This window comes from Macrobrachium rosenbergii, chromosome 41 (genome assembly GCF_040412425.1).
Source record: "Macrobrachium rosenbergii isolate ZJJX-2024 chromosome 41, ASM4041242v1, whole genome shotgun sequence".
In the NCBI taxonomy this organism is placed as follows: Eukaryota; Metazoa; Arthropoda; class Malacostraca; order Decapoda; family Palaemonidae; genus Macrobrachium; species Macrobrachium rosenbergii.
This window is the reverse complement of record NC_089781.1, coordinates 83,284,446-83,298,106: the sequence shown is the minus strand read 5'-3', so window position 1 is coordinate 83,298,106 and position 13,661 is coordinate 83,284,446. Positions and strand designations below refer to the sequence as shown.

General features: G+C 36.1%; 1 protein-coding gene across 1 annotated transcript in view; it reads right to left on the bottom strand.

The window, feature by feature from the left end:
• Nucleotides 1-6,766, bottom strand: part of LOC136826938 (uncharacterized) — a 790,974-nt gene extending 784,208 nt beyond the window's left edge. The window contains 1 exon segment of the mRNA XM_067084528.1: nucleotides 6,182-6,766. The gene's annotated coding sequence lies outside the window, so the exon portion shown is untranslated.
• Nucleotides 6,767-13,661: the final 6,895 nt, after the last annotated feature.

Below are 13,661 nucleotides of genomic sequence, written 5' to 3'. Positions count from 1 at the left end.
GACAATGGAAATGGGTCTGCGTAGTTCCGTCAACAACAACAAAAACAATAAACCGGAATACCTAACAACGGAATACCAAAACCCGGAAAAAAAAACAAGTCCACAAATCCAATGTTTGAAGTCCGGCTAAGAGACTTACGGCCAAGTCTGTTAAAAGCCACTGAAATTTGAAAGAACACAGATAAAATGCTTTGCCCTAAAATTCCCTCAGGAGAATTTTCGAATTTCAGCCACATTGCTTCAGTTGTAATAATGCGACGACAATGATAACGCTTGCGAAAGTGATCAACAATTGTATTATTTGGAGGCCTAACCAGGAGTACTTTGAGCTCCGAATCACAGGTAAGGAACAAGAAAAAAATGGCGTTCTTAAAAGGAACTGTTCGATAAAATTTTGCCTGTATCCTTTACATTATTTTTATACTTGATCACTTAGCAGAAACAGGGTGTGATAGGCCACAAGTAGTATGGAAAACAGACTAGCAAAGGTTGAACGCCCTTACGTGAAAAAATGGATATTCTGAATATCCCGGAAAGAAAGAAACTAAGAATACCATTCAATAGACACAACCAACACTTCTTCAAGAAAAGGCGTTCGCAGAAAAAAAAAAATCTCATATTGTGACAGAAATATTTTTGACAGGCGTTTCACAAGCCATTTAGGGGTCTCTACTATCTGCAGAAACTGACAATAAACCCTTTCATTATAATGAAATATTAATTCGTTTAGACTGGTTAAAACTCAATAGCTACTCTGCAGATATTGAAATGAGCACATATGAAATACTTAACTCCTTCCTACCACAAAAAAATTTTGAGTACAAGAAATTCAAAAAGTACATGCGGATATGTCTCCAATAATTTTACTTGAAATATCAGCCAAGAGTACAATACGAAAAGAGTGAGGCAGCATATTAAAAAATATATATATTTCAAACTGAAGAAACCTCATAGTTGGCAAAACATATTTCCAAAATAATTCCATAAAGAAATGAGTCAAAGAGTTCGGTGCTCATTTTTTCCAGGAAAGGTTTCCGAACCAGTTACAAAACAAGTCAATAAGTGTAATTTAAAAAAAAAAAAAAAGCTCACGGGTGGCATAAAAAAGAATAATACAAGAGAAAACAAAGCTGAGTTTTTTTTTCAGAGGAAATATAAAAATTATGCCGACTACTTTACATCTTCAGAAGTTGTAAGAAAAGTCTCAAGTGTTTCTTTATTAAACATCTTACAAAGTTACAAAAAATCCCTACATAATCTATTTCCTCAAGGACCCGAAAAATTCTACGCAGCTTTGCAACGCAGGAACTATGGCTCTAATGTTCCAGCAGACCATCGGACATACCCTCAGTAGTACCCAAAGATGCCCCAGAAACTGTAATGTCTCGAGAATGCGATAAGCGGAAACCTTACTTCAGAAGAAGACAGCAAAATTTTTGAGCGATTTTAGAACGCTTTGGCGCAGCAACGTCAACAAAAATCAACGGCGCCGCTCTCCTGATGAATCACCTGACTTGCTCCCAAGTCCTCAAGTGTGGCAGTTCTAACAACCGCTGTTGAAATAATTCTCCAAAGAAAACGTAAGAGTAGCAAAACTTTCTAAGAAATGGGGGCTCGACCTTGTTAATTACGACTGCTTGCAAAGTAGGTATACAGAAGCTTCAGTGAAAATTAGAGATGCTGGTCTTCCTTGTAGGGACAAGGAGATTCAAACATAGCTATTATTAAACTAACGATAAATAATAGCAATTAAAATATTCTTAGACATACAACTCCAGCCAAGAAAGTTTTATGACTGTAAGAAGCAATAAAATAGTCAAGTAACAATGACAATAAACCTTGTGAAATTTCCCACATAACCCCTGCTCTCATAAGACAGCAAGACAATGTAAATATGAATATTCTATAACAGATTAAAATTTAACATTTGTGGAAGATCGAAAGTCGACAAAGCCTCTGTTCAAAGCAAAGGAAAGAATTGTTGAAATGGCGGAAAATTCACTCATTAATTTCTGTTTCCTCAAAGCCACAATACATCCTTCCATGACAGATTAGGAGGCCGCTAACGTCAGCAGTAAAGCTCCGGGAATATGAACATTTCTGTTTGATGTGGTATGAGTCATCTTCGTGAGCGTTACCTCTATCTGACTCTACATCAGGTAGGTTACAACGTAATGCAATAGTAAACAATTTCACTGGAGGTGATTCGTACACTTGTACTTAACAGGGCCATCAGCAATAGCGTTTTCATTTGATGCTAAGTAGTGAATTATCTACACCACAAGATAGTAGTCCTTAGCAGTTACCTGTATAATTAAGAAACTCCTGAGAACCATTTAATAAAATTATTGAAATTGGATAAGGAAAATATTCAAGACGGCGTCGGAACCTTGACGGTAAACTGACGGACAAGATTCTTGTTAAAAAATTCTTCATAAAAGTTCAAACGTTTTAAAGTTTCCGTAAATGCTTTGGAAGATTATACATTTGGAAATTATAGAAAAATACAGTTGTTAGCACCAGCCCTACTCAAACGACGAACAGAAGCAAAAAACAAAAATATAATTATAAAAAAATCATGATAAATATGAATTTTTCCTTGCTGTAAGTGTCAAGTTCTTGATGTTAATGCCCATGATTATTACCAAATAAAGCACCCTGGGTTGAATACACTAACATACATCTGTATATTTATGTCTCACTCAATATAAGAAGTACAGCTCAAGTGAGGTTTTTTTTTTTTTTTTTTTGAGCTGACCAAGAGCTAATTTCGAATTTTTAACAATGTATGAAAAGGACCCTCTACAAAGGCAACAAAATTTTGGAACGTCGGAGGAAGTGGGCATAGTACCAAAGGCGTATGGCGGCGCCGAATCTCGCAACTGAGTTTTCTGCGTTGGACGCAGTTCTAAGTTATTTGTTTGAATAAAATTAATTCCTAAGGGCAAATATCTTTTAATTACTGTCACTAGTGTGTTAATAGAAAATTATTAATTTTCATCTTTCATAATTCTGGAGTACATGTCTATCTGAGTTCTGGTATGGAATAACATTGTGTGAATAAAAAGAGGACTTTTAGTATATTATACATTTAAGTAAAAATTCAAATCCTTTCTTTAATTAGAAATAAAATAGCAAAAGAACTTATACAATTTTATTTATGCGGAATTACATAATGACATTCTACTATAATAATGATCAAATCTGCAGTTTGTAATTATACCTTCCAAATCGATTCTTCCAAATATTTTTGCCTTTAAAAATACTAGAAAAATTCGGATTATTCTTTAACTATGCAGGAGATAGGTAACCCGCCAAGATATAATTTTGCTACTAATTTTGATATAAAAATTATTTTGGAAGTGAGAGAAATTTCATGAAGAATTTATCACTTTCTTTAATCATAAAGAGTTCTGGATTCATACTTTCGTATTTCAAAAATATACGAACAAGATACTTTGAAATGTATTCTGGCAGATTTTCTTCGCACAATACACACACACACACACCCACACATACATGCATATATATATATAAATAAATAAATAAATAAATAAATATATATATATATATATATATATATATATATATATATATATATATATATATATATATATATATCTTCATAAGCGCAAGTGTGTGTGTGTGTGTGTGTGTGTAAAGGAAAAAATGAGATGTCAGAAAATGTGTATATTTAGATTCAATCTTGAGATTTCAAGAATAATGTCAATGAAAAATTCAAAAGGATAAGTATGTCTTATTTATTTTGTAAAAACAGTATTATCATCAAGTACATATGTAACATGAAATACCCAACAACTAAATTCTGCCAGAATATTTAATTTCTAAATCCCCATTTACTGGTTCTCAAGAAAGTGTAACCACGATATAAAATTTTCTGGATTTCGTGATTCATTATAGAGAATGTGAGTGCGTGTCAGTATGTGCATACTGCTTTTATTTGCGCGTTTACGTATGAACACCTGCAAATTTTTGCATAAGGACCAATGAAAAAAATTAAACTGTTTGTTCTCTCGAATATACCTGGTTACTGCACATTCAAGCATTCGACATAATATCTACCTTATTCACACGTGAATGCATGCATACGTACATACATAATATATATATATATATATATATATATATATATATATATATATATATATATATATATATATATATATATATATATATATATATATATACTTGTGTATATGCGTTTTGTGAGCATTAGCTTGTACAAACTGTTTATGTAACACTTGACTTTTGCTTCTTAATATTCATCCCACTTTACCATCTAAGTAAATAATGTATGTGAGTAAATACTATTATAATGATAATTGTAATAAAAATCTTTCTATGAAGTACATCCTCATGAAGAATCTTATTTCTTGAGATAAAATGAACTATCCATTCAAAATCACGTAACAAAAAATAAATTACGATTAGGATGCAACAATTCCAAAAAAAAAAAAAAAATTGTTATAGGAACTACAGTCGTTAAGAGGAGTGCCTGAATTTTCTTAATCAGCTAACACTTAACCCTAATAAACTAATCGTGTATTGGTACTGCATCAAATATGAAATGAGTTAACCCAGAGAAAAAAAAAAAATAAAAGCAACGATGCCGTGAGGAATGAGGTACAGTATCAATCAACCCCTCCCCACCACCACCACTGACCCCCTCCCCTTTACCCTACCCCTAATCACCCCCACCACCGCCACCACCACCACCACCATCATTCTCCTCCTCCTCCTCCTCCTCAACATCATCATCATCATCATCATCATCATCATCATCATCATCATCCGGGCAAGAAGAACTTCTTCAGTCTTCGTCTAATAAGATAAATCAAAGTTTAATCATCTTCCAAAATGAACAATTTTTTTCTTTCCCCTCCTGAAGAGAGCGGACAAGTTTCTAAATCTTTATGCTATATCCCGGCTGAATGACCCTTCAAACTTTGCTCAGTTTTCCCGATAATACGAGAGTTCTCTAATTATGAATTTGTTGCAAAGTGAATGAAGTGAGCGAATCTTTATGGCGTCCAAAGTACAAAGAGGAGCTGTTTTCATTCCGTTCACGTCTTTTCATGAGGATTCGGACTGACATCGATGTTTGACACCATTTTTACGGTATTTGTGGGAAGTATGAAGAAACTATTTTTTTTTATCATTACCATTTTTTTTTTGGCTTGGTGGGGGGTAGGGAGGAGTAGGGGCGGGGTGGAATGGGGGAGTGAGAGGTTACACGAATTATCTTTTTGTTATAGTTTATAATTGGGTTGCAAGAAAAACTTGAACAAGACTTTCGGACAAGTTTTAATGAAAAATTTAATTGGGAAGTTTCACATTGGAAAATGGAAATTTTGGAAGCTACCATTTATTGTCTGTAAGGTCATGAATATCGAAATTTTTTTTCCTAATCTCTAGATGTTGATTTCTAAATATCTATGTTCCGTTTGAAAAAAAAAAATCTGTTCAATATCCATGTGTAATTTTACCACTTTGACCAAAGCACTAGATTTTTTTTCTTTTTAAATATTAAACTTTCATTTGATGTTTTATTTGCTGTAGGTTTAAATAAGGTCGGATGAGAGGAACGGTCCCTTCTTTCAGGTGGGGCGACACAGGTCATCTCTCCCTCTCGGCAGCATCAGTCGGAAACTTTTGGGAGTCGAAGATGCTTTTACAATTTTCGATAGGAGAACATAATGCTCATTAGGAGTGGTGAGGGTGAAAGAGAGAAAGAGAGCAGAGGGAGAGGGAGGGGGAGAGAAAGAGAGAGAGAGTGTGTGTGAGAGAGGGAGAGGGAGAATTGTCAACAGGTCGTCCCTCCCTTCAAATATGGGTCACACACACACACACAGACACACACACACACACCGGCGTCGAGTCGCTTGGAGGGCGGCCGCGGGCTTTCCTCTCCGGCACGCCGATGGGCCAAAGCTCAGACCCGACGAACGACCTCCACCAGTCAGTTTTCTTAGGATGGCCCAACGGGCTACCGTCCCGCAAATGCTACATAATGAAGGTAATTTATTGATGCTGTTATGATTAAGACCGTAAGTGGGGGTGGGGGGTGTGTGGGAGGGTTTTTTGTGGGGGGGCTGGATCGGCGGTGAGCGGGGGTGATTGGGTGTGTGTGCGGTTTTGCTCGGACACTGGTCACACTCACCCGCCAGACCGTGGAAGGGACCCGTCGGCCACTGCTCTCCAACCCGCGCGGAGACCACCACAGGCGGAGGAGGAGGAGGAGATGGAGGCCGCTCCGCTACTGACGGAGGAGCTGCTGCTACCACTACTTGGGGGCAGTAGCACCACCAGCGGCGGAGGAGGAGAGTAGTAGTGGTAGTAGTAGTAGTAGTAGTACTAGTGCTGGAGGAGCGTTGGAGAGGGTTTGTTGTTGTTGTTGTTGTTGTTGTTGGAGGGTCACCACCACGTGGGAGAGAGAAAGAGAGAGCGGATCCGGGCGGTGTTGAAGACTGGCCACCGTGGTCTGAGTGATGGGGGCGCGGGACCAGTTTAAACACACGCGGCACAAATCGAATATGAAAATGAGCGAGTTGGGTGTGCGAGCGTGGAGGTGGTGGCTGCTGCCAGTCGCGGCACAGTGTCCGGCGCGCTATGGCTGGCCCCTGCGCGGGCACCGTGACGTCACTTCGGCCAGCCTCCACCAGCCACCCAGCCAGCCAAGGGGGCGGCGCTCCTGACCTGCCAGATGCTCTCCAAGACACGCCCGCCCCTCTCTCTCTCTCTCTCTCTCTCTCTCACTCTCTCTCACGCACACACACATACGATCCCTCTCTGTTTCAAGCTCTCTCTCTTTCCCTCACTCTCTCTCTCCCTCTCACTCTCCTACCCCGTCACACCACGAGGACGCCCACCAACACCACAACAACACTACTGCCCCAATCACCCCCACCCTCCTCCCCCTCGACCAGAACTGCCCTGAGACCCCACCCCCTTTTTCCCTACAGTGCCAACGACGGAACTCACCATAACATACCAGAATACCACCACCTGGGCACTGACACCAGCACATGGGTGCCAACGTCTTGCCGCGGCGGCACCTAAGGATAAAGACTTTCCTTTAATCACCTGAAATCAACCTGGCCAGACCCCTTTCCAGCGCTTCTTCCCTCGATACAAGTAGTCTTCGACTTACTCTCTCACAAGGTTAGTTGTAACTTCTAGTTAACATCTTAGAACTAGTAATGTCATATACAAGTTTCACTACGACTTACGATTTTAGGGTGAAATAAATTTGTGGTACCAAATCTGATGAAGAATTTGTCCTCACATTTATGACTTCAAGTTATGGACAATATACATATTATACATATATATATCTATATATATATATATATATATATATATATATATATATATATATATATATATATATATATATATATATATATATGTCTATATATAATATATATATGTATATATTTATATACAAACATATATATGGAAATTGTTACTAATTTAATTTCATTTTTTCAGGAAAAATTACTCAAAGTCTTGGACGCACAGGTCTAGTAAAAATATTTGAGTTCCTAAACAACTTATGAAGGGAAAAAATTTATGCCTCTAAATGAAAGTTACAATCAATAAAATCAAGAATAAAAAATATATCCTTGATATATAAGGACAACATTTTCAAGAATCTTGAACGAACATAATTAATACTTTTTACTTCTTTTGTAGAAAGAATTCCTAAAAGCTGTGCACTCAAACATGCAACAATATTATTATGCTATTTAAAAAGAAAAAGAAAATAGTTATTTTTATGACAAGGGAAGCCTGGTAATCAATTTTAATTTCTTCCCAGGAGACATGTCCTCCTCATTGATGGAAATCCAGGCAAAGGGAAAAATATCTCTCGCTCATCACATGAAAGTGAAACACAAAGACCTTTCATATATAATAAGGAGAAGAAAAATATTCGCCCGGCTAAAGCATTCAAGTCGCCGATGACGGATCGCTGGCCAGACGGCTCTCGGTAACATTGCAACTTTCAACACTTTGAGTAATGAAGAAGAATAGAAAGAATGGGAAAGTTTTCCTTGACTTTCCCTAAATGTCTTTATGTCAGCAAATCATGTTGGTCTCATAACAGTAAAAATAACGACAGACAGTCCTCCATCGTCTTCTCTGCCGCGTTCCCAATCCTCTTGAGGAAAAAATGACTGATTTTGAAAATAAATATATATTAATCATGAAAATATAAAAAAATACCAAAAGATAAATTCGACAGCAAGACAAACACTAAAACGAAATAAACAATAAAAGTATATCAACATTAGAGATTTTCATAAATGAATTCCAACATCGTTGCTGTTTTGTTATTCTTCCAGAAAGCTACAGCAAAAGAAAAGTAATACAGCAAGAAAATTATCACATGCAAAACCGAAAACAAAATCAATAACAAAAATTAATCTAGAACAATTGCATGAATAAACAAACTTTAAGAATACGTTTATTCACCCATCAAGAAAAGCGATAAAAATAACGAAAAAGTCCCCAAATAATAAGACGAACCAAAATGATAAAAAAAGAATCTATACATTCACAAAGAACCTTAAAAGAAAATGAGTAAAATCATCAAGGTTTCTCATCCTTCCAAGATGACCCACAACCACGAAAAAGGGCACTTCCCCAAAAGCCACCAACACTGACCTGCTTTCCTATCCAGTCAGGGAAAAAAAAAAAGAGAGAAAAAAAAGAAGGGTAAGGTGAGGTGAGGTGAGGTCGAGTTCAACCTTGATTTGGGAGAGAAGGGATGCGAGGGACACCCTCAGATCCCTAGAGATCCTCCACCCTCTGACAAAGGAACTCAGTGCTTACCGACGTCTTCTTCTTTCGGGGAGGGGAGGAGGGGCTGTCCCGACTCGCCTCCTTTCCTGCAAAGGGTGTCGGGTACAGTGCAGTGTCCTTTCAGGGGTAAATTAATACTTGTTTCCATAACCGTGTTGCTGTCGTTAATAGTGCTGTGATTATTACGGTCATAATGAGCGTTACTGGTATGTTCCCTTAGCAGTAGTAATGGTATCGTTAAGAGTTTGTCTGTGGATCACTGCTGTAAAAATAATAATAATAATAATAATAATAATAATAATAATAATAATAATAATAATAATAATAATAATAATAATATTTTTATTATTATTATTATATTCAACGCTACTGCCCTCAGGGAAGGTCTCCTCCCTAAGTATTATTATTATTATTATTATTATTATTAATTATTATTATTAATTACTTAATTAATTAAAAGCACCTTACAGAAATTAAATTAGCCAAATCAGCAGTATCGTGAACAGCCTATAATTAACTCGAAGTCTATATTTCTGAGCAAAAGAAGTCTGTAAGTAATAAATATATACCATACAGGGCACGGAAATTTTAATATTACTGTTGATGTTTTTATCTATGAATCATAATCGTCATGCGCATTACCCATACAAAAAGAAAGGCATTCTTACAGGGAGGGTCGACGGGCCGAACCCTCTACATACTGAATTGGCACAACATTCGTCTGAATGGTTGTAATAATCTGTAGGGGTTATGGCTCCCCTCTCTCTCTTCCATCTTTCTTCTTTTACAGAAATAAGAAACTATAACCGGTTTCAGTCGTTAAATCAAGGACACGTACTGCCTACAAGTAACGGTACTTATTAAAAAACGGACATGAATTAAGTAAAATCCAGTGAGTCCCAACCTTAAATAAGTAAAATTTAATGATACAAAAAAATAAAATAAAATGCAACACACAAACACACTTGCATTTCCGCGTGTCCAGCCTTTGGTGCTTTTCGATATTCAGCCATGCATACGCTCAATTATGCGTTTCATTACACACATCAACACCGAGGAAGAGTGCATGAATACTGAGCACCACCTGAATAGACAAAAGGTATCTAAGGAGGATTTTGCAAGTACAGGCAATAAATAATCCTTTTCATCTTCAAGACCAGCGACAAATAAATTATCTTCTTGGGTTAGAAACTGGTAATGAATTAATCAGATATAAAATCATTCGTAACATTAAAGAAAAATAGAAATTAGTTACAAAATAATTAATAAAATTCAAGAAAAAGATTAATTAGCTACACAATAATTCATAAAATTCAAGAAAAAGATTAATTAGCTACACAATAATTCATAAAATTCAAGAAAAAGATTAATCAGTTACAAAATAATTCATAAAATTCAAGAAAAGGCTTAATTAATTACAAAATAATTAGTAACACTACAGAAAAAGATGAATTAGTTACAATATAATTCATAACATTAAAGAAAAAGATGAATTAGTTATAATATAATTCATAACATTAAGAAAATAACATAATCGTTTACTAAGAAATCGCAAAAAAAAAAATCACGAAGACATTGTTTTACAAATGAATTTAAAAGGATATATTACAAATATACTAAACGACAAAAAAATCAGCTGCGTCGTTTACATTTGTAAGTGGAAAAAAAAATTTATATTCAGACCTCAAAATCAAATGCTGCCCAGGCATAAGCTTTATCAATATCTCGCGTCAAATTCCAAATAAAATAAAACAAAAAAAAAAAGGTTACGGTCTAAGTGTCGTTACATCACGTATATTTCAATTCTCTACACGAAGACCTGTTTCAAATTTCTAAGAGCGGGGTCAGGAAATTAAACAATGAAACTACTAATTTTTTTTTTTCAATAAGTCCTTATTCTGAGAGAGGTATGACTTCAGAAAAAAACACACACACAGATACACAAATACACTTTGAAAATTTACCTTTTCACGCATGTAAGTCAGCATGAACTCTCACGGGTCATTGCTAAGGTGACTGCTAAGGTGACTCTCAAAACGAAGGAATAACCCTACGAAATCTATCCACTATTTTTTCTTTTGGAGGATGAATCAAAATTGACCATAAGTGACAAAAAGGCAAATCTTCATATTATATACGTGATAGATTAATAATAAAATTTCATAATAGCCGCAGAGTTATAGTTCCGAAAACTTTACGAATCGAAAATGAAAGGCATTACCTGATAAAAAAAACTCAAGTTCTTCGGAGACATTTCTGTCACTATTTCCAACTAACTCTTCCGCAATAAGACGATAAAGATTTCTTCAAAGAGTTAAAATGAAGACAATATCAAATTTTTACAAGAAATCCTACTCATCCAAATCTTAATAAAAGGAACTGCATGATCGCAGCCACACACAAAAAAAAATCAAACACCTACTTCAGTTCACATACGATCCTCTCGTAAAGCACAAAGCACCGTCTATTTCACCTCTTCTCAACAGATGGTAAATATCCTTTTTAAAGTTCTTGAAAGATATCACACCATCTGTTTGAATACATCTCCAATAAAGTCACATAATTTAGGTGAGAGAGAGAGAGAGAGAGAGAGAGAGAGAGAGAGAGAGAGAGAGAGAGAGAGAAAGCAAGCGAAGATACAAAACCAGCGTCGAAATTCGGAGCGATGAGGAGTAAGCAGTTTTACAAGCTCTTGTAATGACTCCCCTGCGATGTCGAGGAGAGAGGATACGGCACGATTTACATATGCTCCCTTGTTTGTAACGCAAAACTTATGAATGAAATTCTGGCTTAATCTTTCTAAAATTTGATAAATTTAAATCCGGTCTGATTTACATACACAGACAAGCTCTTCGCGCGCTGGACGCAGCGTAGCAGTAAATATGTGGGTGGATGGATGGACGGACACATGTAAAGGAAGGGAGAGAGAGAGAGAGAGAGAGAGAGAGAGAGAGAGAGAGAGAGAGAGAGAGAGAGAGAGTGTCAGTGGGTAATCATGCGCTGTCTTCATGCTAACATAACGCATTTAGATGTCTTCTAACTTATTATCAACACTGAGTCATTAATTTAACAATATAGCTTGGGGTCACAATGAACAAGGTCATTGGCGACATTTTTACACTTCTATGCTTCGCACAGCAAAGAATAAAATATGGCTGAACAACATACTAAAAGCGACCTTAAATATAAGAACTTCTTCCCCATTTTATTTCCAAGTGTGCAGTATTTTCTTGAATTGAATTTATTAATAAATATGACGTTTCCATGAGCGGTTCCTTGCGAAACAGCATTCAGAAGTGAAAACAGCGACTTGCGGAGACATGCCACTGCTTGGTGAAATCTTGTAGGAATAAAGTTAATACATAAAGTGACGTATACTTCAGTCATTTAAATATAAGATAAACACAAGAATAACATTATAAGAATGCAATATCCCGAATACTGACACGTGAATATGAAAGAAAGCTTACATAATTACATACACGCATGTATTCTATAATAGAAAATGCTTCCATGCATCTGCGCATCTATGCGTAAGGAATTACAGAAGTAGTTATATTCAGTCTATTTCGCTTCACATATACAGTACGTAATCGACTTAAGAAAAATAGAAATGTCTTAACAACATGTCTTTTAAAAAAGTATTAAAAGACGCATTTGTTTTTTTAAAAAAAAATAATAAGACAACAAACATCGCGAATGCTGTATAAGGGAGTTTGAATAATTCAAGTGTCAATAAAATAAGTTTGATAGATCAAATAATCTTATACACGAAGCTTCTATCACAATAATCTGATTTATCAAGTGACTGAACGTATACCTTATATGCAGATATTATCCCAGTTACCGCACTGTACTAAATATACTTCTATTTGACAGTTAATCCAAAAAAATATCATAATTTCATTAAAAAAGAACTGTGAGACAAACTTTGGAGTAACACCGAAATAAACTGGGTCTTCGAAAAAAAAAACTAAAGAAAAAGCCCCCATCTCAAGCACTCTTGGAAGCGGCCGACCAGAGGCGTCAGAGTAAACCGTCGGAAACGCTGATAGATAAAGCACAATAAAACAAGACATGCTCAGCCCCCCCGGATTGTTGTTGGTGTTGTTCAAGCTCTGCAGCCAATAGAACGTAACTGTAAATTACATCAGAAAAAGGCGACTGAATTCCAGTCACATTGAAGTTTTCAACTCCGATCTACCATTAAACTGGAAGACAAAAAGAAAAGAGGGACAAAAAAAATGCAAGGTTGGGGGATAGGGTTGCACGTAGGGGACCAAGTCTGAAGCGCGTTCCACTATAGAACGCTGTAACGAAAGCTGAAGTCTGCTCTCTCTCTCTCTCTCTCTCTCTCTCTCTCTCTCTCTCTGTACCTGTTGCACTGACTTTTATGTATTATTTCGCTTTTTTGAAATCAAATCATTATGGCAAAACAACTACAAAATACTGAAGGTGAAATAGAATTTGATGTATCACTGCCAGTGATTTGGAAAAAAATACGTCTTTTATAATAAAACTCTTTACGTATGTTGGTGTGTATATGCAGGTGTATTAAAAACTAATTATTATGATGTAAATTATTAAATACTTTCAAGGCTGAAAAATAATCCACGGCGCTTCTTACTTCTGGTTTAAAACCATACTATTCATACAAGCCTTTGTATTTATAAGAAACTGTAAAATATACGGACATTTCAAGACTGCTATGTTCTTTACCCATCCCATCCGTTTCTTGTTGCGCAAAATATTTTTCCGAATAAATCTACGAGTGATTAGGATTATGGGTACATTCACATAAAGCTTTGCTATTTCTAGGCTATCCTTTTCTGGTA